At 40.8% G+C, this 25,229-nt stretch overlaps 1 protein-coding gene across 3 annotated transcripts in view; it reads right to left on the reverse strand.

Annotated features, from left to right (window-relative positions):
* Nucleotides 1–25,229, reverse strand: part of SH3GL3 (SH3 domain containing GRB2 like 3, endophilin A3) — a 57,529-nt gene that overhangs the window by 21,879 nt on the left and 10,421 nt on the right. Inside the window, exons 4-5 of one of the 3 annotated variants that reach the window (XM_054272633.1) lie at nt 25,022–25,139; nt 23,874–23,960 (exon numbers count right to left, since the gene is read on the reverse strand). The exons of 1 other annotated variant lie outside the window; for it this stretch is intronic. The gene's annotated coding sequence lies outside the window, so the exon portion shown is untranslated. The remainder of the gene's footprint in view (nt 1–23,873; nt 23,961–25,021; nt 25,140–25,229) is intronic. One more of the 3 variants, XM_054272634.1, reaches the window with a different exon arrangement.

The raw sequence follows: 25,229 nt of genomic DNA on the forward strand, positions 1-25,229 counted from the left end.
AGGGAGACTGAGCAATGACAGCACTCCCCACTGATGGAAGAGTTTCAGTAGGCATTCCAGATACACCTCACAATCCAAGGTGCCTTTCAGCAAAATCCCCCCACCAACCCATCAGCTGGAGGTTCTGCTTTGCCCCTGATTGTGTGAGATACTCACACCCATGCAGACAAGAATTTCTGCTGCTTTCAACTCTTTTATAAACAGTTGTGCTGTACCGTGTGGTGTGGACTCTCCTAACTTAGGTCAACTTCTGTAAATAAGGACTGCAGAAGACACCTGGGTACATGTCAATGTATTTAATCAACTTTACAGCCTTTGCTTGGGAAACCCAATCAAAGAAAAAGGAAAAGGCACAGAGCCCAAGAACGTGACAAACAAGGTTACTGGTGGAGGAATGTGTCTTTTCTTGAGGAAGGACTTACACAATCCAAAAAAAAGATGGAAGAAAATAGTTTAGTGTTATTAGTCAAACAGCCTAATTTCACATAGTCTAAAGAAAAGATTCTGCCATGTGGGAGGATTATCACAACAGAAATTTTTCAAAAGAGAAGGGCAGCCATTTTAACCAAGCTAACGAGAGCTCTACACAAAGATCTGCACACAATGTCTGTGATGTGGGTGTCTGACCACAGCTCCCAGTTCCCAGCATCTCTGCAATTCTTTCTGCTGACGGGAACTCTGGGATTTGTTAAATAGTTTTTGATTCCTGCTTTTTCAAGACAAAGAAAGAAAACAAAAAGGAAACAAGACCTGAGTATATTAAAGGTCTTGACAGATTGAAAAATTCTGTGCATGTGCTTTAGAAACTCATCATGTCTCAAGAAAGAAGCAAAAGATATACTAACACCTCTTGGTCTCAGAGAAGTCTACAATTGATTAGGTAAGACAAAGTATCTGGCATTAAACAACTGAGTCATCTGCAAAAACAGGCCAATATGCCAGCCATGGTCCTGCATTTTATGAAAGTAAGTAATACCTAGTGAAAGATTTATTAATCAGTTTGGTATTTGCTATATCTGTTTTAAAAAAATTAATCTTGTTTATTTGACAGTGATACTGAGAATTTACCACATATGCTTCCTGTGCTCTTCCTAGTGTATTTCTTGTATGTAATTTTTGCAAGAATTAAGCACAAAATTACATATGGCTTGGTTTGGGTGGTTTTTTAAAAATTAATTTAGTAACAGAAACATCAGACATTGAATTCTAGCTCTGATATTGCTTGACATTGTTTTACAAGTAAGCCTATGCCAGAAAGAGAATTTTAAGTAGGGTCAGGAATGCTGGGTACTTGATGTTCCTTAGTCAACACTCAAAATCCTGTAGCCAGCTGATCTAGTCTGCACACAATCATGCAGCCTTTTAAATTAACCTTATTAACCAAATCCAGCCAAAGTATGTGCAAATATAGACTGTGTAATCTAGACTTACAAAGAAGTCTGCACAGTGAGAAGGGTGCTGTCTCTTGCTGTAAGCAAGCATGTCCTTTGAAAGGTCTTAGCATATTTCAGAATATTTTATCCTCAGCATGTAATGGGCAGCTTTACCCTTTCTGTGACACTCCAAGGGTCTCAAGTGCCTCATTAAAAGCAAGCCCCTGCTACTTGTGCTGCTTTTCCACATGTCTGGATTCCAGACTTTCTGCTCTCAGCAAGAGCTACTCCTCAGCCCTTTGGATGCTTCAGGAAACATGAGGAACAAATCCATACAGGCTGAAACCACACATCCTAACACAAGCTCCTAGTACAGTATTAACATAGGGGAGGAACTACATGCTTGAATTTGGGTTAAATTGACTCGTCCTTGGCCACACAGTGAACAACTGCTAACTCTGAAATGAGAATGCCAGAGTCCCAGATCTTCCCTATCTGCCCTGAGGAATGGAGTCTTAAATAAAATATTCTGTCTGTATTTCTGAGCAGGCAAAAGAGGGGGAAGTGTGTTTATGGGACATGAATTGTGAGTCACACGCAATTTATTTATATGGGAATACAATTTATTTATTTATTGTGAAAATGTAATTCCAGATTTTGTTGCAAAAATTAAGAGATGAATGCTCAATCTATGCAAGAGAGATTTTACTGTACACAGTATGTAGAAAAGTGTTTATATCTATTTTCCATATCAAAATAGATATGATAAATAGTTTCAAGTTTTCAAATTTTGAGCGATACCATTTAAATTCTGCAAAATGATAGGTCAAAGGACATTCTTTTCCATGCAGGTCAGAAGGTCCCAGGATTAACAACTTTTTCTTTTGCTTCAACAAATACAGGCAAGTAATGAAAAACAAGAATAAAACAAAAAAGTACAGGAAAAAAGATACAAGCATAGCAGTATTTATGAAATAACTCAGTGGCTGGAATGCTATTTCCTGATGAATTTTATATGATTTTTCTTCAAAATAATAGCATTAATCAACAGCTTTTACACACACCCACATGTGCATATATTCACTCCCACATTCCCTTAAGTAAGCCAAGAGGTATTAGAGACCTGGATGCTTTTGAACACCCCACCAAGTGCTTATCTAAATCTCTAGGCATGTAAATACTTCTTAAGAGTCTAATCCAAGAGACTCATCAGAGAAGCACACAGGACTCAACACTGCCAAGATATGAGCTCTGTTTCATTTCACATTCTAGTCACAAACAGCTGAGAGCAGCTAAACTACTACTACTGCATTACTATTATTTAATGTCTTCTTTTGACAAAATATTCTGTCCTTGAGTTTCATCTGGAACAGCAGAGCAACGGCTTCTGTTATTTACATTCAAAAATAATTGCTGGATAGGTTGTGGGTATTTTCTTAATCAATCTATCCATCCAAATCATAGAGCCATCAGTATGCCATAGGGCACATGCAGTTTGGGGCAGCCTCTGTGTATTACTGCAGTTATCACAAAGAGAACTCCACAGGATTTGCCAATATTGAAACTATTGCTTGGCTGTGGAATTACCTGTATGTGTTCAGACCCATCACCTCCTTGCAAACTACAATGTGAATGGCAAGATCCACAGCACTGTGGCCTAACACATTTCAAACAGGATTAAGAATTCTGGTAATCAGCAAATACTTTTTTCACAAAAATTATCTAGATGATTAAAAAGTACACAAGAAGTTGAATACTCTAGAAGAAAGGCAGACTTGCACAACAAAGCTCAGACTGATGGCTCCTGGCTTGGCAGAACTGCCAGTATAGCTGAAAATATAACTTTGCAAATAATCATCAAGTGTTTCTTTGCAAAAGCATTTACAATCCTACCTACTGAAAAGGCACATGTAATAATATTATATTATACACAGAAGTTCCATTTTTACAGCATTCTTTTTTCTGCAATGAATGCACTGATTTCTTCCAGGAGTCCACTCTATGCCTCCTTTTCTTACTTTCAAATCCCAGTTTTCTACACTTGCAAAATTAGCTCAAGCTGGCACTTCTCTCACCAGTATGACCAGTGCCAGAGTTCGCAAAAATGAAGTTTTAAAGAAAACCATGGCAGATATTGTTGCTTTTGGAAGGGTAGCATATTTAATGCTCCATAATAATTTAATTCCAAGTCCTATTTAAAACATCAGCTCTTTAAATTCCTCTAAAGAGGTTTTCTACAATTTCCTCTTTTAGCCTGCGGATCCCAGTTTCAGAGGCTCTGGTGAGGAGTGGCCTGAAGCTGTACCAACCATCACAGCTCAGACACTGGAGAAGAGCTGCAGGAATGGAACATGCCCCTGGCAAGAAGAGATGCAGTAATACAGAGCATTCCCTAAGCAGCCACCACCAGCTGAGTTCCCAGAGTCTCAGTGACAATTTAAACTGCTGGAGCTCCTGTGCAAGGCTGAAGTACAAACACTGCTTGCCTTCCTGGGAGAGAGACAGAAAAAGTGATGCTCCTGTCCTATCAAGGTTAAATCAATGCCACTGTTCAAATACCAGAACAAAGCCTGCTCTTTGTTAGGGTATCATCATCTCTGAGACTGAGAAGAGTTTGGCTCAGTGCTCAAAAATTGAAATAAGGGAAGGGCAGAGCAAGGAAACCATTTTGCCACTGACTGATTTTATACCCCCAGCTCTGCCAGGGCAGTCAGCTCTGTCAGGCACTCACCTCCTGCACTGGGTTCTCCTGGCAGTGCCCTGGGTGTGCTCACCTCACCTCACAGCACAGGAGTGCAGAGCTGTCACTCTCACATCTCTTGAGTATTTCTACTAAGCTTTGTAAGTTTTCTCTCTCACAGAGACCTTAAGCTAGCTGTGCATCCCAAATGTTGCTTTCTCCTTATTTACTCATCACTGGTACCTTAGCACCTTTCTCTTTTCCTTTCAGTCTCTTTTCACTAGCATTGCTTCCATTTAGTTTGTTTTTCTCTGTTGCCTCACCCCTCATTATCACTTACCTCTATGCCTTAGGTTTCTTTCAGTTTCCATTTTGTTCTAACACTTCTTTCCACCTCTGCTGGATGGCCTGCTACAAAACCTGAGCAAACCTCATACACACACACATCCACACTTTTTCCAGAAGGTCTAATCATGATGTTCATTCCAATGCTCAGCCAAACTCAGAGGTACCAAGAATTGTTCAGCTGTTGTTCCATTTTTGTTGCATAAGTGTCAAAAAACATGTTCCCACAGCTAGGAGCAGTCACTTGATAAATTGTTCAGAGAAATGATACTTACACAGGAAATGAAAACATTTTAGAAGAACCAGTTACTTTGTGCATCTAGAGATGATAAAAATTCATTCAATTTTCCATCTTACATATTCTCTCTCACAAGCCAGCTCCTCCTTCCCTTTTTCCTGCCAGTGTCTCTCTTCTGTTCCCATCAAGAGATGTATATACTTTTGTTCTCTCCAGTGTTCTGTTCAGGAGTCATTTATTGGTACACTCTCATGTTCTTTTATCAAAGTACAAGACTGGTTCATCCTGGTAACTTATAATTTCAACTCAAGGTTAAAGAAATAAAGAGTCCTAGGACAGAAATACCATAGAGAATAGCCCAGAGAAGACCATGTACTTGCTGTTATTTTGAGAAACAGAAAATAACAAAAGGAGCAGGAAGAAAACAGCCAGAAAGAGATAAAAACTACCTTTGCTTTCAAGGAGGGTTGCAATAAACCCTTCCTTGAAAACCCACCTTTTATCAGCTTTGCTTCCTATCACATAGATAAGCACCCTTTATGACTCCACATTTCATTAAATTTGACCTCCTGCCTTTAAGTTGCAAAAGCACCTTCCCTCAGATGCCCTGACACCTGAACTGGAGAGCACAACAGATAAACATCAGCGCTTGCACTGACTGGGAACACTTGCCAAATGGCTTATAAAGTACTGAGTGCCAGGCTCAGAAATTGCAATACACCTTGGTTCTAAATCACCTGCAAGAGTAAAGGCTTTTGATTAGAAATCTGTCACTTAGACAAAAGATCATCAGCATGTCTTTAACCCTTCATTTTTTAAATGGGACTTGAGTCTGCTCCTGCCTTCAGACCTGTCAGCAGCAAAACACTTTTTGATTTAAGCTTCAGGTGAGACCTACAGCTCTACCAGGTAATGGTAAATACATGAGCTAGAAGTATACAGAATGTTTAATGTAATTGTAGCAGAAAATGTTTAAAGGAATATATTCCACGACTTAATAAACCTAAAAGGCTAAGTCCTTTCTCTTATAATGCACACAGTATTTGTTTGGAGATAATTTTCTTTGCAAAGGTTTTTGATAGAAAAATATTAAGCAATCAATAACCACATGCAGATAATTATGGCAGGACCCTCAAGTGTAGTTGTGAAAAGTGGGTTTTATTTCTTTCCCATAACAGAGCAGCTTTCTCCACTTCCTAATTATACACATTCCTTACTCCTTTTAACCACCAGCACAAAGTTTAAACATCAGCCATTGAACAGTGTGAAAGGAAATGTGCTGTACATTTAAAGGGAAAAAGAGCAGCTGTCACAAAGCAGACACTTGATTCCAGCCACAGAGACCTAGAACACCTCAATGGCAGTGGCCCAGCACTTGGTCCAGCAAAGAACAATTCAAACACAATTCTTCCCCCTCTGCTCCCCCATAGCCCCTTCACAAATGAGCTGGACCACCCAGTGATTAATGGAACTTGTTATTAACTTACCCAGACAATCCACCCAGCAATATCATTATCCTCAAATTGGACTTTAACCTCTGAGCCCTACAGGCTCTTAAACCAGCTGAACTGGGGCTCAGCCCCTGTCTAGGTCTGTAATTCTGAGACACATAGTAATTGTCTAAAGTCTTAAATGCTTTAAACTTGAAATCCCTATCAGACTTGGCATCCTTCCCAGGTAACTACACTGCCTTTCTGAGTGCACGCACTAACTGCAATTTTCACTTTAACTGTTTGACCACAGCAGGGGGATGAAAAAGTAAGAAACACAGGCTTCACAAAGGCACTTCCAAACCACAGTGTTTTTACTTGATACCTTTGGTAGCTACTGAACTTTGGAGGCAGCAAAACCACTGAGAAGTGCCTTTCAGAAACTGTGTCCATCTCATGGCAAAATCAGTTTTTCAAGTTACCCACATGCCATCTACTCCTTCTTGCCTATAAATCCAATTTGTGGCAAAATCCAGATATATTTCAACAACAAAAATCATATTCCTAAATAAAGCCTTCATCTCTATGTCATTGCATAAACCATGGAGCTCCAGCAACTCCCTCTCATGCTTTCTCCAGACTTGTTCCAATTCTCTGCACAGAAAGATTTCCCACTGCCCTTTGATGACTTCAGATGTGGTCCTTCCAAGCAACACTAAATGAGCTTTCTACTGACTGCAACTGTTCAGTCAGAACACAAAAAGTTGCTCTGAAGCAAGCCCAAATGAATACAGCTCTGAGGCCAATATTTCTGCACATGACAAAACAGCCAATCCAGTTTGACAACTGTACTTAGTCTTTAATCAAATCTTTAAAAGTATTGAAAAAGGAGAGTAAGATAGTGAACCCTGAGAAAATGGAGGCACCAATCAAACAAATCATTAGCATGACATGGTACGTACACCAATGCAATGCTGCCTATGGGCTTAAATTAGATGCACACAGATATTGAAGAAAACCATTACCATGGACAAAGGACAGTCTTGTCCATATATGAATAAAGTCCAAGACTCTGGACTCTATAATGTGATTTTGCATTTCTATAGAGAGTGACTCATTTCGCACCAGGCGGTGACACGTCACACTATTACTGAGCACTTCAGCCCAACTTGTCTGCTCCAGCTATTCTTCAGCACATGCATTGTACAACAAGAACTACTTTGTACTGCAAAACCTTGAACTCTTCCTGACAAACCTCCACTGTTTCCTAAAGAACTCAATAGTGATGCTTGCACATGCATTTCTACATCTAGAAATTCAAAGTCATCATTATTGTACACATCTCTGAGGGAAAACATCTTTGTAAGAATTCAAATGTAATAAACTAACCAATCTAAATTTTTTGACACAGACACATTATTTTCTCTGCAAGCCTACTTGAAAAAATGTAACAGTGTCAGACTCAAGACTGCCCAGTTTTCAGAAGAAAAAATACAGGTGCTTTTAATGAGAAAACCTGATTACATTAAAGTCTCTGACAGTAATTTAAATTATTCATGTAAGACTTTAAATAGCCAAGAACAATGACAAACCTGAAACCATGAATCTCCATGCTCCACACTTTTACTTCCATATTTCATTACACAAATCTAAAATACTGTTCCCCAATCTATTTGCAATCTTGTTTGTGAAAGTGAGCATACCCTAAAAAGAGAACTGTAAAGCCATCAAAGGGCCATAAAAAGATACCCATAGTGATTATCCTTCCTCACTTTTTAATTTCACTGACTTCTCACTCAGTTCCAAACTCATGCTTAAAAAAACATTCTCAATTTCTTTGAAAAGTAAATTTTGGGCGTTTTTATTCTAAACTATGGCCTTCCATCTCATTATGTTGGCAGTTGCTCGTCCAGCCAATATAATGAGACAGAATGTGCACAAGCACTGCAGACAAGTTGAGTTAGTGGGTGCATCCCACAGAGACAGCTCATCCTCCTCAGGGTGACCAGGACAAGCAGCACCTCAGTGCCTGTCAGAATCATTTTCTGCCTCTCTTTCAGCATTTTGTTTCAGGTACAACTGAGCAATATTTCATTCTGCTTCCTCTGCATGGAGAGGAGTTGGAGCTGTGAATGACAAGTCACACACTGCGTGCATTCCACTGGCTGTTACCACATTAACACTTCTTCCTCCCTCCACAGGTTCCAAGTGCAAAATTTCACTTGGCAGCATTAACATTCTGATTTGGCCTTAAAACAATCCCCCTTTCTGAAGTTGTTCCCTGTGCTTGTAAGGAAGGTGTGGCTTCCTTTTGACCTACTCATATATATCCACTGCAAAGATGAGAAAGGGTGATTGTACCATAAAACAAAATCCTTAAAATCAGAGATTTAAACAACCCCTTTACACACTTCCTTCCAAGTAATATGAGAACCTTTCATATTCTCTTCTTCCTCCTCACTCCTGTGTGATTTAAGATGTTTTTATATTGGACATCTCTCATGACTATATTCAAAAATTGCTTTTACAGATGCTAATAAGTAAATGTGAAAGAAGTGCCTTAAAACATTCTGTTTTGCTCAGAGTACTGAGAGAACAGGAGAAGGTATGCCATATTTTTTACAAATGATCTTGCCCCTCGCTACCCTTAACAATGTCACCCTGACCTGTGTCTCTGCCGTACATCACTTGTCCCAGTAGTAGTTGCTCCAGCTAAGCAGAACTTCCCTCCCCAGACTCTCCTCTCTGTTGAAATAAAGGCACTCCTTCCTCCACTTAAGAAATGCGTTCCCTCTCTCCTTCAACAGCATTGTCAGTCTTTTGCTGAAGCCTCTCAGATCTCACACAGCTTGAGGTGCTGCTTTCATCAGGAACATTGCATTTACCTACATCCAGGCTGATCACCATTTCACTTAAACCACTCAACTGTTCTGTTTGGATTCCAGGCTTGCTGGATTAGAGACAGATCTTTTTGCCCTCATGTGATATATTATCATAATCACAACATTCACCATTAACCCAGGGTGAGCTGGCAGCAGAGATTCCTTGTGGGCTCATCATTCAGAACTTCAGTGAGATACCAATCCCTTACAAAGCAGAATTTATTCTACTCTCTGAACAAAACATTCTAATAATCATTAAGGCACTTTTCCACAGCTGCTTAGCCTTCTCTAAATCCTTTTCATTCCTGTCGAGACATTGCCTCCACTTCCCTTGCAGTGGTAGCAGCAGCTCTGGTGTGCTGTGAGCTCTTCAGTGGGTTAATCCACCTGAAAAGCTGCTCACACACTGAGCTGGGTTGATTTTGAGATGGATAAGCTGCCTCTAACAGCTTAGAGTGTGTGATCACACACCCAGAGCTGACTCAAGGAGGTGGACAGGACTTTACCCTGAAGGTAGAGCAAAGCAAGCACAGCCTAGGGTCAGGGTGATGCAAGTTGCCATGGCATTCTGTGCTGCACCTGACAGCATCCAGCAGTTAAAGCTGACTGCACAAACATTGTTCCTGCACAAGCAGTGCAGAGGTGTGTGTGCAGTGAGGGGGTCTGACTTCTTTAATGACCTCCCTGCCCTAAATCAGTACTTTAAATTGCCATTCAATACCTCTTCATTTCTGCTCACTTCCTACAACAGCTGCAATTGCCACCAGTCTAGTGAAAATCTATGCTCTGCCTTGTTCTAGGGAATGTTGGCATATTGTCAGTCATAGTTCTGGAAGAGAGCACTACTCTGATTCATAGCTCCTGAGAGGAACTGAATACACTTCATGTTCCCAGAACATTATGTGACCAGTTCCAGCACAATGCCCAGGAATTAAACCCAAAAACTGGATCCTTCACTCTTTTCTCAGGTTAAACTACCTAGCTCATTCAGGAAGGTGGCTCCCACTAAATACATCACTGATTGCAGCACAGGCCTGAACTCAGGAGGGTCTAGTCAGCTTTCAGCACATCAAGAGTCACAGATCTACCCATGGATGTAAAGCTGGACAAGTATTTTACACCTTACTGTAACCATAACCCAGTGTGGCACCTTGTAGCCGGGTCCTGCATGAAGTCTGACTAGGTTAGAGTTGCTACAGAATAGCCAATTTTTCTGTGAGAGTAACATGCTGTTGATGGTATTTCTTTCACACCATCTGAAACAAAAAAAAGGTCCTAGTTTGTCAAATAGGAGAGATGAAGCAACACAAAGATCATAGACTGCATATGCAGAGCAAGAAATTAAAATCCTTAAAACATGTAAATATTTTTTTCTCCTTAAAACATGTAACTGCACTGCATAATTCATGACTACCCAATTGCCCTCCTGCATTTCCATCACCAGAGACTTCTGCTTATTCAACAGCTTTACTGAAAATCCATTTAAATACAAATCAGCTGATCTAAAAGTTCAATTTTTATTTTTTTTTTCCTAAGGTTGAATATATTAGGCCACCTTATTAGGACACCAAGCACTTACACATCTCCAATGCCCACATGCACGATTAGAAAGATCACTTACACACAACTGATGTCAAAGAGCAGGAAAAAGTCATGGATAACCTAATTCAGTTTCTGTAAAGCCAGAATATATTCACATCACCTTTGCTGAAGTCACACCTATTCACTTGCATTCAACACCAAAGCAGTTTGTTTGAGTCTTAGCAATTTCTTGGCAAATAGTTTTAAGCACCAGTGCAAGCTAACTACAGGATAAATAACACAGACAAGATGTGGGCATTTTAAACAGTGACTTACAGCTTTAAGCTCAAAGCTTATGTATTTGGGGCAAATATTTTTAAATTTGTCAAAGTACAAGGGCTGCTAGCACTAAAAGATATGTTGCAAATACTTACTTTTTAAAGTTACTATATGGCTACATATTTATCTAAAGTAAGAACATCCTTGGCAGTACCATAGCTTAAAGTGACAGTTTTAGTGAATCCATTACCAGCAAAAATGTGGTCAAGATCATTCCCTACAGAGCCCCAGGAGAGCTGTGCAGAGGAAGCAGAACAAGATTGTCAACAGAAGCTGTACACAGCCAGATACAGCAACAGTCAAAAATGGTAATTTTAAGTTGATTTGCTTTAGAATTAACTTCTCCTCACATTAGAATGCTATTTCTCATCACCACATCTGCATGTTTATCAGCAAGTCTACATTTTATGCATGAAAAGTGACAAATAATCTGTTTATTGCTCTTTCAGAAGCTACTTTCCAGACAGTAATTCTTCCAGAATTCCATTCCCCATAATCAAGTAAGAAATTTTGTCCTTCAATGTTATTAAACTGCTGCTTACATGTTTTAGCACTTAAGCTGTGTGGATTTTAAATTGCTATAAAATGGACTGAGAACTCCTTCTCATACCCTTACTTTTTACTGCACATTATTTTGATTTAAATGGCATCATTCCTGCTTATCTGAGCTGCCAGTCCTGTAGCTTCCTGTGCTTTTGCTACAGTGTGAAACACCCACGTTCTGCCACACAGTCAGCCCCCACTGCTTGATACTCAAGGCAATCTACCTGGTTCTGCTGTACAAGGATTGCACACTTGCCCTTTGAATCAGCAAGCATATTGTCTGTGCTGCTTGAGAGGTTTCTTGGTTTTTGATTCTTTTTTTTTTTAAGGCATTTTAGTTCACAGTTTTCCAAGCCTAAGTTCATATCCAGCATCAGAGCACTGTGAAGCAATGTACTTCCAGTTCCTGGGTCTGCTACAAATGCAACTGAATTTTTAATGGTCTTGAAAGTCTCATTCCTCAAATATTTTGAAAAATCCATCAATGTGCTCCTTGCAGCACTGCTGACTTAGCAAGGATCCATGGAGGCCCTTAGAAACACGACCCATGGGAAAAAAGAACTTAAGATTATCTTACTCTTTGCTAATGCAACCTATGCTCATCATGAGTTGGGAAACCTAAATGGAACACACAGGTCTCAAGCACTTTCTTGTATCAGAAAGTTTGCAATAATCCATGCTCCTTTCATTCACTTAATAGAAAACCTTCATGTATCACAGTGAAAAGTGAAGTGAAAACCCCACAACCATTATTTCATCAGTTTGTTCACCATGACTAGTTTGGAAAGGAAGTCACTGGACATTTCTGCCTTATTTTCGTAACTCTATTTCAAAACCTGCCAGTGGTTTTAGGCAGCAAGACATTGGTACACACAATACCACAAACTCAAATGTAATTGGGGATAACAGGGCTCCTCAGCTCCATTTATAAGAAAGACACACACTGTCCTGAATCTCCCCAAGGCACAGTTCTTCCTAGTAGTGAGAGCAGCACTGCAGAAATGCACCACTGACTCCATCCATGGGACAGAAAAGAACTTCCCTCAGCACTCTCACAGAACTGACCTCCACTGTTATTAAATTAAACAAATGACATAGAAAACTGAAATAATTTCCAAGTATAATTTACACACAGAACACAGACCCCTGCAGAATTCCCCAAGGAGCCATAAAGCACCAGTGCAAAGGAGGTCAAAAGGCTCTGTCCTCCTCTGGGGGGGCACAATGGCTTTGCAGCAAGAAATTCCTACAGAAAAGGCAGCACATCCATCAGCAGCAAAACAAGCCAAGTCCCATGAAACAGAAACCTTTAACCACAGCTGAACAGATCACTGAAGGGAAACTCTTAATCATCAAACTCACAATGAAAATGCCATCATTCTTGCATTCTCCACACAAAACAAAGCACTAGATATGGCTCTTTGGATCCTAGGTAGGATTATTACAACATACAGGGGAAAAAAAGCAAGTAGGGATTATTCAGAAGCTAAATCCATAAAATGATAAACAGTTAATCTTAAAGGTAAGTAGCAGTTGCTATGTTCCCGTGCCTCAGGCAGTCAGTCATCCAAGCAGATCACACCAAACACAGAATTCATCCTAACATCTTTAAAAATATTATTTTCTTTGGCAGAAATTTCAGAAGAGCAGACTGGAACTGCTAGTTCTGAACTGATGAAAGGTCTTTGATTACCAATTTCCTCATTTAATGGGTCTCCTTCCCCCTCCCCCTGCATCACACATCTCCTGTGACCCAGATGCCAAGCTGGCAGGTGCCACACGCTCTGTGGGAAAGACAGACAAAGCGTTCCCGTGTTTGTGTGGTCTCTGACCACACAGATGGCACGGGCACCAACTATCACCTTCTAGCTCTGTAAACAGGATGGCAAAAGGCAAACCATAATTTTGAATCAAAACACTGACTTTGTGACTCCCAGTCCAACATTTTGTTTATGGCACTTAGTACATTTCACACACATACACACACACACACACACACACACACTCTCATGATCTGCTGAGAAGATACCATTACCCAAAAATCCCATTTTCTAAAAGATTGCTTGCCCATTCCAGAAGGTATTAAATACAGTAAAGGTGATTGAAAATTACCATGTTCAGCCAGTGGAGTTCTATCACATTTATATGGAAACATGAAGCCAAACCCATATCTACATTTTGTATTTATCAATACCTATGCAAAATACATTAAAAACCAATAAATAATTTTTTTAAAAAACCACAGTGACTGGACATTGCCTCTATAGTCTAAAAGCACAAAATCTACTTTTGGTTCTACCACTGACCAGCTCCTTATCCCTGAACTCATGTCACTTTCTAGTACCATATTTACTGGCAACTATAAGGAAAACAAGGAGAACAGTAAGACCCACCAGCACTTGCAAAACACAAGGGAATAAAGGGGATGTTATTACCTAGGACTATTACCACTGATTTTTATATTTTATTTCTTTTTTCTTTGGTTAAGAAAAAAAAATTTAAATACCTTCCCTACTTTTTCACCTTAGATCTGTAACCTGACTGCAATGATAGAAAACAGAATTTTAGAACCCTTTGATTTCCTTTGAGTCCTGGATTTCTTAAGTCATGTTCAGTTGTTAACCAGACTAATTTCACTGTAGCCATTACAGTTCATTAAACACAAGTACAGTATCAAAAATGCACCTTAATTAGGGTGGTAAGGAATCAGAATTGATTCTCCTCAGAGGCTTGGCATTGTCCCTTGAATAGCAAGTATGTAAGGCCAAGTTATTTTTGTTTCACGTGCACAGCTGCTGCTATCTGAGATGTCGCAGGAAATTAACTGGAATATTCTCCCATCAATGCATAAAACTCTCAGTAACTCTGATAACACAAACATGTACACAGTGAAAGGACACTGGGGCTCTAGAAAATCGAATAGAAGGTGCAACCTGATATTTGAATGGCTCTTTTCTAAGTGGACTTCTGAAAAGCATTGTTAAAACCTACAGGTTCAATTCTCAACTAGCCATAAAACTCCAGCAGCGCCTTCCTCTCCCTGAACAGAAAAGAGACCAACAGTGAGAACTCAGCACAGTATAGAATTAGACTATGGCAATAAACTGGGGTGAAAGTGGCATTAACATAAACAGAAGCACTTTGTCCCTACCATTATCATCATAAGAGCAAGTCTGGGGTTTACGTGCTTTTTACAGAAGCTGTGAAGAACGGGATGCATTTTATATTTTATTTACATGTGTGTTTACAGAAACTGCAGGCACGCTGCAACTCCACGTAACTTCAAGTGCTGCTGAAGAAAATCTCAGTGCAGTGCTGCTGCTGGCCTTGCCTTCCTTGCCCTGGCTGTTTGTTTCTCAGCATTGCAGGATTCTCAGGAGCCTGCACTGCAATGGATTACCCAGCATGTGCCGCAGTGACTCAGGCAGCAGCAGGAGCCTGGCATGGAGTGCCAGCTCTCACTCCAACTTTCAGGATGCCTGTGCAAAACTCTACAGCAAAGCCAAGCTATAAAAGGAGATGAATTCAAGGAGAAAGTTCAGCTCCCACTCTATTATGCCACTCTCTATTCTTTTTCAATGTCATTCAGACTTTAAAATATAAATATTTGATGTGTAAAATATAAATAACCTCCTTCCAAGTAGCAGCTGCACCTCTGCTAGGTTTCTGAGTTACTGCATTATGATCCCCCTTGCAGGCTGTGGGAGCTGCATTGTTCAAGGCTGCAGAGCACATGACCTCCACCTTCTGCTGACTTGTGCTGTGCTAACTGAAGCACTCACAGCTTTTTGCTACACTTCTGCCTCACTGCCAGGCCACCCTAGCAGCTGATAAATACAAATGTAGAAGTACAGGTATTCATTTAAAAACATATCAGAAAAGAAACTAAATTGTCTTGTCCTTTTCACCACTGTCCTGCTTCCACAATTCTGTAAGATGTGAAGAAAAGTAAATCCAACTATCAAATAAAAATTAGGAACAGGACAGAAGCTTTCTCTGCATGATTGTCATGGATTTATCATGCCAAATTCACACTGGCTGAGAAAAGACAGCATCTCTAACACACTGTATGATAACAGCTTATAGTCCTAGGAAGTAAATACAACTAGATGTAGGCAGTAAAGTTTCCTTTCAAGTCTCACTGTCAAGCTCAAGTTCTCCTTGTATACAGTTTACCAAAATATTTCCTTTGCTATCAAGCCCTTGTGTAAGTGAAGTTTTTTGAGTACTGACTCAGTGTCAACATGGACCTTATAAGAAGCTTAAATATTAAGTCTAGGCTAGTATCTAGATCATAACAGAAAAGAAAAATAGTCAAGAGAACAAGGAAAAAAAATCACCAAAAAACAGCAAAAAACACCACCACCATCCATAATAATCCAACAATAAAATCCAATCACACAACTTATTCTGTCTGGGGAACAAGGTGGCCTTGGTTCTGATCTGCTTTTCACTCCAACAGATGGGATCAAAATGCCACACAAATCAATGGATAAAAAGCAGAAACCTGGGATATATGAAGCAGCATCCCTGCAACTGTTGGTGACAGCTGAAAGTTTGAAAAAGATTAAAAAACAGAAAAAAGGCCATTAAAAAATTGCAGCACTTGAAAAGACAAATGTCATTCAGGATACATAAGAAATTAAAACACAGAGCATATTATTTATATATTTATTACACTAGGTTAAAGATTTTGGTTGTTTCAGTTAGAAAATCTGTTTCCCCTTTGGCTCTGTCCAAAGACAACAGAACCAGCTCCTGGCTCACACTCTCTTGGAGCCTCTCTTCCTTCACTGACAGTGGGAGAAGGTTTAAGAACCCAGCCTGCAGAGGCTACAGGAGCTCTTGATGACCACATTACAAATAAGACAATAATCGTGAATACTGGCAGATGTGTTTCTTTTCTCAGAAAAGCATTACTTTCCACTACCTCTAAGAACCTAAGCCTAAGAAATATTACACGAATAAGTTGTTGAAAGTGAAAGTGCTTCTATACACAGCCTTCAGCTATAATTAATTTTAAAAAATGTATTTATTAAGTGTGAATTGAAAATCAACAGATTTCCTATGGCAGTATCAGGACTGAGCCTTCAAAGCACCCTAAGGGAGGGAGGTTCTGAGCTCACCAGCCTCCCAGCAGTTTGAAAAATCACAAATCATTACAGAGAGATCCTAGCCTGGCTGTGGTTTTAGAGCACAGCAGAAATTAGAAATGAATCTGACACCTATTAAGGCTTTCTTATTCACTCTCTGTGCTTCTTGCTTTTCCAAGCTCTAAAAATACTCCCAGCACCCACCAGAAGATGCAGCCCTCCCACCACCCGGGTTACCCCACACGCACAGAGCCAGGCCTGCAGCAGCAGCAGGCACATGCACACACCTACAGCAAAAGCCTTCCAGCTGAAAGCAGCAAAACAGATCTGATCTGGCAGGGCTGAAAGCAACAGGACACAAACTCTCACTGCAAACACAACTCCACAAAACTTAATTTAAAAATATATATTAAAAAAAAAAAGTTGTATTTTATGGGAGTTGCACATGAATTAATCAGCCCTGAGAAACAGCCTGCCCTGCTTATCAGCCAGTGAGAGGTGGAAAGACACTTCACAGGTTCTGCTTGGTATTTCATGAGTTAAATGAGTTATACTCAAGGAATCATCACTGATATTTAAAGGAGAGAATGGAAGAGATCCTCATTGCAGATCACGTTCAATTAAAGAACTTCAATTTAAACTTATGACCTAAGTAGAAAGCATAGTAAAGAAAATTCTGATAACATGAAGGGTGTTATCACTTCATAACAGACACAGAAACTTTGAGATACATCCCAGCTTCAGCTCTATCCATGCCACGACACCAGGGGAAGCAATCATGAGGGGACAGACAATGGAGCAGCACTGCATCTTTATCTATTGAATGTACAGAAAAACAGCTCAAACTCTTGTGTCTCATCTTGTGTTAGATGTGTAACACAAGAGCTGTCTTCTAGATCTCACTGCCTGACACTTCAGTGAAAACCAAACATGCAATTTTCAGTGGAAAATAAAAACAATTGGGTAAAAAATTCTAGGGGAAAACCACGCAAACACTTCCTGTGAATTACTGGATTACAAACAGACCCACGGTGATTTTTACTACACCAGCCAAGTTTGCAATAGCTTGTCATGCCTGATTTTGGCAAGGGTATTAGTAACCATAAAAAGTTAGCTGCTGACCCTTCATAAAGCAAACACTCATTTACTTAAGTGTAACTTCAGACAAACCAAGCTGACAAGCATCAAACATCCCAGAAAGCTCAACTGCATTTATCAAATCATAAGTCATTTTTGTTTTCCTGGACTCCTGCACTTAGAATTTAAGCCTACACACAAAGGCGATCACCATTAGTCAACAAAAGCTGTACATACACAGGGTTTTTACAAGCACAGAATTGAAATGCAGTTTTTTGCAAAAAAGTTCTGTGGTTCAAGCAGAATTTAGAATAACTCCATTTATTTTACCTTATCTTTTTATAACTATTATCTATACTACTCTATATTTCATTTAGAATTGCAATTTATTTCCATTGAACAGAAGTCTACTTTAGCATGGATATAGTATATATGTACCATTTTTGATATTTATTCATATTTCTGAATGAACTGTTAAATACAGACTGTCTTAATACACTTGCTTCAGCCTTCAGATTTTTTGTCCTTAGGTTCTGTTAGCTTTCAAATATTATTCTATTATTCTTATTCCTTAATCACATGTCCTGACAGTAGTCTCATTCCCTCCAGTACTCCTCAATGTCCTCTGGGACATTTGCCAGTTTTTGTCATCTGCCCCCATTCTCCTTTGGGAACACTAAAGGAATTAATTTCATTCTTTCCCCAAGCAATGTCTGTCTCTGCTGTTAACAGTTACCACTGACATCTTTCATCCACTCAGTACACAAAGGTCTCTGTCTCCTTAAGTGATCCCACAGCACTTGGAAATTTAACAAATCTTCTGTAGAGAAATACCTCTCATGCTCTGCATTTTCTTGCTTTAGCATTTTGTAAAAGAATTCTTCTAAAAGATGGAATCCCAATATTGCCATTTTTCATGTCCCACCTTATTTCTGTTAGTTCAACAACTTTATACATCTGGGCATGACTGTGCCTCTGTGTGCCTGAGATAAGCAGTTTCATTGTTTAGACATGGCTGGTTTGATCCACTACATATATATGCTAGTTCTTCTGTTATTTCCCCAAACATCTTATCTGAATTCTTACAGAATGAGCTTTTAAGAAGGGCCTTCTGTTACCTTATGTACAAAAAACAAACAAACAAACAAACAAAAAAACCAACCAGTATCTTATTCTTGAACTTTAATTTCCTAATAATGACAGACTTTTTCAATCAACTGATTTAGAATTTCTTGCATTTGAAAATAAGTTGAAATTTTACCTTTGACCCATTTTGAGAAGAAGAATATTCTTATGAGTTATGCATTGCAGTTCCTCGCTGTATGGAATACTGGAAGTCATACTGCAACTTTCCAATAAATGCAGTCAAATTCAACATATTCTAGAGCTCCTTTCTGCCATTATTCCTGCCTGTATCAGATCCCACCCATCCTTTTGTTTGCTTGTTTACCTGACATCTGAGCAGGATTAAGTAACCTGCACTGTTACCAGTTGCTAGACAAGAGGGCTCTTGCTGTGGTTACCTCTCAAACTTCCTCAGTTATGTATCATCTGCTTCCTGAGTTACAAACTCACTACAGCAAAGGCTGCAGCACTTCCCAGCATATCAGATCCAAAACAAGCCAAAATGTTTAATAAATTGTCCTTGGATTTGTTTACTTTACAGATTCAGCATTTTCTCAAAGGAACAGTGAAAGTTAACTAAAAGATACCAATTCACAACATTTTTCAGGATCAGTACATTCCATGAAAGAGAGCACACTACTGAAACATTAGATACAAATATTTAGCATCTCTGTATCCAAACAAAATGCAGATTCTGCACTTGGGCTGCTGACAAGCCACATAGCTGAAGGAAGACCTAGAAAGACAACTGCCAAGCACTCAAAGAACCTTTCTTTTCCTCACTCCCACCAAGACAAGAGCAGCTGTCAGATTTTACTGAACAGGTTACTGACTCTAATTTCAATGTTACCATTATAATTAATGACATCCAGCAGAAATACAGATCTCTTTGACTTGGAACGAGCAAGCAAAGCAGTTGAGACTTCCAAAAACCTTGAGTGGAAGAATCCCACTGCAGGCACATCCTAAAGCCCCCGCATCGATGCAGGGTTTGGCACTGGCATCATCCTGCCATGGAATTCAGGCTTCCTGCTTGGCAGAAAGGCGCTTCTCTCTTAAAAGAAACCAGCTAAACTATTAAAGCAAAGCACATATAAAAGAGAAAAGAGATAAAGGGGTCAGAAGAAGATGAAGATTCACTCTAGAGAAGATAAAGAGTACAGGATCTAGAAAAGAAGGGAAAACTCTAGAAACATCTGATACCCTCTACAGGACAAATGCAAGGCATTCCAGGTAGGATAACAAACCAGCAATTCGTGGCAGATCAAAACAATGGACTCTTTAGGGGAAAGCTGCTCTCACACACGCTGTAGCTTTAACTGAGGCCTCAAAACACGAACACGAACCCACCACTAAATAACAAATGGTATTAACTAGAGGAAAGACCTGAAGCCCCAAGCAAAAGAATGGAAGGGGCTCCCTTCTGCAGTGAGAACAGCACAGGGAGCTGACAGGCAAAGCCACAAGCGCAGGACGCGGGGTGAAACACTCCCGGGGGTGCCGGGGTGATGCTGCCACACACGGAGGGGGGACCCGCCGCCCGTGCGGGAGCGGGCGCTGGGCGAGCCGCCCGTGACCAGCAAAGCCCGGCCGGCCCCGCCGCGGCCCCAGTACCTGGCTGGCCTTGTGGAACTGCTTCTTGAGCCCCGCCACCGACATGGTCCCGCCGCCGCTGCCCCGCGGCCGCCCCGGCCCAGGGCCGCCCGCGCCCGGCAGGTCCCCGCGCCCGGCCCGGCCTCGCGCTGCGCCGCCCGCGCGCCGCCGGGAGCATCGCCCTCCGCGCGCCCGGCCGCCGCCGCCCCATTGGCCGCCGCCCGGGCACATGCAAATGTAGCGGCAACGCCGCCCGTCTATTGGCTGCTCGCCGAGATATGCAAATGAAACGCTGGGAGACGCCCACGCTGCGCTGTCGCATGGAGACAGCGGCGGGAGCGGGCGGGGGCTGCGAGGGGACGGCGGCGGCGGGGAGCACACACAGGGCATCCACAGGGCATCCACCCTGCAGGGAGCACCCACAGGGCATCCACTGGACATCCACAGGGCATCCACCCTGCAGGGAGCACCCACAGGGCATCCACTGGACATCCACAGGGCATCCACCTGCGGGGAGCACCCACAGGGCATCCACGGGACATCCACAGGGCATCCACCTGCGGGGAGCACCCACAGGGCATCCACCGGACATCCACAGGGCATCCACCCTGCAGGGAGCACCCACAGGGCATCCACTGGACATCCACAGGGCATCCACCCTGCAGGGAGCACCCACAGGGCATCCACTGGACATCCACAGGGCATCCACCCTGCGGGGAGCACCCACAGGGCATCCACAGAGCATCCCTCCAGCGGGGAGCACCCAAAGGGCACCCACAGGGCACCCACAGGGCATCCCTCCTGCAGGGAGCACCACCCAGGCATCCACAGGGCACCTCTCCCGTGGGGAGCACAGCCCCAGTACCAAAAGGCCAGTCAGCTGCCTGGTTTCATCTGTCTTATTTACAATAAGGCTGAAAATATCTCATTATGGTGGTTCAACGTAGCATCTCTGTCTGAGCTCATTAACCTCAGGTCCATTATTGTAGGTGGTAATTTAATTATAGCTTTCAAATCATGAAAGCTCTTGCAGCAGCCCTGAACACACCTGGCTGATGCTGTGCACCAGAAAAAATCCACTTGGTAGTGTGGCTCCATACCTGCAGTGATGCTGCTCAGGGTTCCAAAGGGCACAGTCTCTCTCTCAGAAGAGCAGATAGACTAGAAAGGGCTCTGCTGAAGATGTTTTAGTTGTTTGCTGGGTTGCTATATAAGGGATTTACTGATTATATACTGAAATATGACTCTGTCTCAGGAATGTGCTGATATAAATTAGAGATGGGGTCCTGCCTTCATGGCACAGCAATTCCAAGCGATGCTCAGATTCTGGGCAAGATAAGCTCTGTGATAATGCTGCTTGATCCTGGCTGTAAGGATACTTGGGAGTTATGATTCAGCTGAAACTTATGCAGGGACCTGGGGAGCAGTTCAGAGATAAGCTTTACTGGCTGCAGCAGGGCTCTCTGTTACTCACTGTCATGCTCACTGCATTTTGATTGGGTTGGGAGAGAAAAACATTTTCAGAGTGTGTGCTCTTACTTCTTTAGAACAGCAAGGAAGAAAAAATACAAGAACTTTCATACTGGTTGACACAATGTAATTTGGGAGAAAGGAATCACTGTTCCTACTTAGAAAAAATTATTATACCACTAAGAAACAAAGTGTAAAGACAAAGACATTAATGAGTTAAGGATCTGGCTTGACAAAGGACTCTCTGTAGAGGAGAGGCAGAAGAAATGCAAAGAGGAGAGCACCAATGAACATTTGCTCTGGAAGACAAACTGTTAGGTGAAGTCCTTCAGGGATTTGGTAATGTTTGAAAGAAGCCTGCCATCACCATGTTATCCCTGTGTCTAGGGAAAGAGCATTTTTGGCCTCCTTATAAGTAAACATGATTACACCACAGACATCTGATTTCAGCAGTTGTTTCTCCTCCCTAATTGAAACTGGCAGCAAGATGTTAACTGTCAGAGCCAAATTAGTTATGGCTTAAATTAGAGACACGTTTGTAGACACCTCAGGTGAGGAAATAAGGCCTAAACTAGGATATTTGAGCTCCATAAAAGGAATTAAAGCAAGCCCTTACTGTACTGTAGAATTAGGGAGACAAGGCAGCTTTGGTTAATCTTCAGCTTTAGGAACAGCTGGACCAGAGCAAAGGAAGGAGTTTGAAATAAATCACTGTGGAGGGGAATGAATGGATTATGGAGCTGCTGTGGGTGTTAGCTGTAAAATTGGATTAGATAAAGAACTTTAGTAAGGCTGTATGTCTACAACTTCTTTTATTTTACAAAAAAATCCTGCCCAAGGATAGCAGCCATGTTGTCTCTGCTGAAGAATTTGCAAGTGGGAAATTCCCTGTGGGAATTTCACTTCATAGCCTAATTGCTTAGTGATACAGACAAGACGAAAACCTAATTAATGAGCCAACTCGTGTTGTCCAGGTACCAATGACTTGGTGGAGGCACCCTGAAGGACACTGGTATTCAGTTCAGATATAAGTAAAAGTCATAGTTTGTAGCCAGCAAGACACAGTGGCTAAGGAATGTCTAGAAGGCTTTATAATCACATCGTTATATCTCATGGAAAAAAAAAAGAGGTTGTAATTTGCTGGGTGATAATCCTTAAATTTTATGCAAAGTTAGTGACTTAGTCTATAAAATGAGAGAAATTATAAATACTACCAAAAAAATTGCGGAGTGGTTCAGATAAATGCTGATATGACAGAAAGAAAAACTTCTATTAAAGTTGTTAGAAGATAGGCTAGGGCATAGCACTACAAAGGCAGAGTGAAAAATTCTTCATAGAGGAGGCCTTCAGGGCAAAAGATGTCTGGCTATTCAAACAACAATTACACTTCCACTACTCAGGAAACATTAAAGTGCATGAGAGGAATTCATAATGGCTCCAACATGTTACTGAATCAGGTGTGCTAAAATGGACAATGGAATTTGCACAAACAGAACTCCTAACTGGGCTCAAATCAAGGTAGTGACTAGAAAATATGCACTGCCTGCTCACATGGAGAACTGTGCTTGAAAATTGGCCCTGTGAAATTCAAATAAGATAGAGTCTTGAATAAAAGGTTAAATTTATAATTCACTTGCATTTCAGTGTGGTTAATACTATGAGGAAAGCACTGTCATCAGAAACTCAATCTAAAGATATGATAAACAATCTTATAGGTGTTTGGTTTTCAATGAACAAATCATCTTACTTGTAACAGCTGAAATTGCAGTAGTAGCCACACAAAGTATTAGGTTTCCAGTAAAATGAAAACTAGAAGTATTTTTTAAATTATCTAGAGGCATCTTAGCATTTGAATTTACTTGGAATTTGAAGCCAACTACATTCACATTCATTTGAATGTCTCTTAAAAATAATGAAAACTGTCGTTGAAATACAGTCAGGGTCTTTGGTGGTTACTGCCATAAAAGAAAACATCAAGAAAGGGAGGAAAGATGAGTTTGCAATGAAATGCTATTGTATCTGATTCTGGGCCATGCTGACTACATTATTAAAGTTTTTTTTTTTTAAATACTTAGGCCTTAGGAAAATAGAAATTACTGTGCATCAGCTTATCATGCAATACATTTCAACACAAGGCATTAGAAGGAGACTTTGAGGTACTCACCTGATCCAGGGCAGGAGCAACTACAAACAACAGTGAGCAAGACTCTCAGACATGGTGTGATATCCATTAATGGTCTGTAAGGATTATCTGTATGTAATGACAGTGCAGATTACCTGGTTAGTTTTCATGTTAGTCATCAAAATTGTGGCAATAGGCTGTGGTTTTGGTCACAGGAAGAGGGCATACTTGAAAATTATTGTTTAGAAAACAAGCATTTGGAAAAAAATTATTTCCTCTAGGAAAATGATGCCATTTGAAAGAGCAGTTGGCCAATAACCCACAGCGGCAAATAACCCACTCTTCAAGAGCAAACTTGTAGAAAGCCTTCAAAGTAAAGCAGGCTCAGATTCACCTAGTTTGACAATTCTAGAAAAAATAGGGGATTACTAAACTCAATTGACACTGATTCTTAAGTTTTGACCCAAGCAAATGAAGTAATATAAAACATAGTGTTCCAGGGTGAAATCCAAAGGACTAGAACACTTGGTGAAATCAGTCCCAAATGTCATCCATTTCATTATTTTATAGATGTCACATAACAAACTTGAGAGCTGACACTGTGAAAGCAATGCCAACAGCAAATTACCCCAATAACAAGAACAGGAGAAAATCCTTCTGCAAAATATGTCCAGGACAGTAAGGATACCTCATGTGGCTGTTTTAGCAGCCTTTCTATATAGTTAAATTAAATAATTATTTATAATTAAACAAAAAGAATTGGTCACACAAAGATGTGTTCATGAGCAGGAGCAGGCCAACACTACATTTTTGTTTCTAGAACACAACCATGCAATTCTGCAGATCAGCACATTCTGCACAGATCAACTGGCTCAGGTATTTCTGAAAGGGCTTTACATTGCAGTATACATTTCATAAGAAATCATGAGAAACGGAAAGAACAGACAGTTTTCCCTCCACAGCCAGCCCTGGCCAGCACTTGGAAAGCCCCTCATTCCAAAGGGACACTGCTGGCAGTTAGAGCAGGAATATGTGACCCTGGGGCCAGCAGACACTCTGGCTAACCTACTGCAGTTGTTTAGGATGCTTATGTTTGCTCCCCAGATCTTCTAACTAAATGTAGCTAGTGAATTATTTTTGGCATATGTGACTGTTCTTCTCAAGCTGACTTTCCATATGTGTTGCTTTACCATTATGCAGATCTTTGCTTTTCTTGTCTCCTTCCTGCATGTGTTTGTATTCCACATGCTTCTCCATGATACTGCACATACCTTCTGTCCTCACTTTGCTAAGTCTCTGGCTGTTGTTCTGCAAGTGTCAATAACAAAACAAAAGTTTGCTGGGCCTTCTGTCATTAAATAATAAAGATGGTTCTAATTATGTGTTTCTTTTAAAAAG

Source organism: Melozone crissalis, unplaced genomic scaffold (assembly GCF_028551555.1).
Source record: "Melozone crissalis strain CALT ecotype California unplaced genomic scaffold, PUWL_Pcris_2 ptg000014l_1, whole genome shotgun sequence".
NCBI lineage: Eukaryota > Metazoa > Chordata > Aves > Passeriformes > Passerellidae > Melozone > Melozone crissalis.